A 1,721-nucleotide genomic window follows, 5' to 3' on the forward strand; every position below is an offset into this window, starting at 1 on the left:
ATTTTCAGTAATTAGGCTACACACAAACCTTTCAGTCTGATTTGTTAACACACTCACATCCCAGCATCCCCATGACCATAGTTACCATCTTATGTTGATCATTCTCTTTATGAGAGTTTCAAGGAAAAAACAAACAAAAAAATCTTAACCACATTAATCTCTCAAAGCATTTAACATGGTATACACAAAATCACTTATGCACCTTTTCTGACAATTTAGCAGTAATTTAACCCTACTTAATACCCAGGACACAATTGTGAAGTACCACTTAATAAAACTGTAACTGGGCTAGGGAATAATAATCTTCGAACCACTGTTTAGCTATTTTTTGGACAACAGTCCTTCTCTTATGGATATAATATCACCAAACTATACCTTAGCGGGTTTGCAAAAGTTAAAACTAAAGTTAGAAAATAATCATAAAGTCAGATTTTTCATTTTCTTTGAAAAGCATGGAACAGTACTTCACTCTTTGTCATGTCAAACAGTGACATTACAGCTACTCTGAAAAATTAAAATGTACCTCTTAATGATTTTACTACACATCTTAACAGCTTTTCTAGCACTAATCCTCATTTTTCAAGACAATTTCCAAAACAGGGCTTTACTAGTACTACAGTGGTTATTAGACACTCAAAATACCTTACAATTACCAAACTCCCCAAGCAGCACTTGGGATGTAGCAGGCTCTGTTTAATGAGGGCAATTGCTTTTTTCTACTTCTGCAAAGGTTTAGTCTTTGTGCTTGTGAAGGTTAGTGGTTTCTTCCCCAGGATGAGCTATGGGAGCTTTATGGTTTGGATTCCCTGATGTTTCATAAAACACCTGCTGTGGCTGAGGAGCAAGCCTTCCTTTGATGGGCCTCAGCTGCTCAAGACAAATACCCAAGGTAACCACTACTTTTGAATTGCTTCTGCAGTGGAAAAAACCCTTCGTCTGGAAGGACAGCCCCCCTGCCTCAGGAACAGTAACTAGCCTGCTTTTCTCTGGAAGTTACAGTTCACTAAGTTTTCTTCCTACCTTTTTTTCTACCAGAAATCACTTTCAAGTTTTGGCTTTCCTAGTTCAGATTACTTCCCACCTCCCACATAACACGAAGGAGTGTGAGTGATCAAGTACAGCCAAGTCCTACCCAAAATTAGTAGGGTAGAATAGATAGGAGCTCTGTAGATAAATATACAGATCTCTGCTCTTCTTTTCCTGTTCCAACCCAACACCACACAGAGGAAAAATCAAGTTTATGTAGATGCTGATAACATCTGCAGAACTCCCTTCCTCTGTTCTTCCATGAAGGCTCATTTCACAGGACTTCCATAGAAAATCTGTTTTAAGTTCTTAACCCACACTTCTCTTTAGAAAGGTGATAGTTACTTATGGGTCCCCGGTCACTCCAGTCTCCATATACCTACCCATCCAATCGCAGCTGTAGCACATGACCACTTTGGAAAGGAGAACCCTTTAATTTCCATTACTTTTCACTTCCTTAGTTCCACTGCAGCACAAAGTCACCCTGAGTCCAGCAGCATCTAGGGCTAATCCTTCGCAGCACAGCACTATTTCTTCTAAACACCATGGCAGCCAGATTTTCATCAATAATTTTGAAGGAATCAAGCACATAGCTTCTTGATTATTCTTAAGAACAGAGTTTCCAGGAAAATGACATCTCATGTGACTTAGAAATTTAGGTCATGCACTTGGAATGGACTTCTGGACTGCTCTTA

This window comes from Apteryx mantelli, unplaced genomic scaffold, assembly GCF_036417845.1.
Source record: "Apteryx mantelli isolate bAptMan1 unplaced genomic scaffold, bAptMan1.hap1 HAP1_SCAFFOLD_59, whole genome shotgun sequence".
In the NCBI taxonomy this organism is placed as follows: Eukaryota; Metazoa; Chordata; class Aves; order Apterygiformes; family Apterygidae; genus Apteryx; species Apteryx mantelli.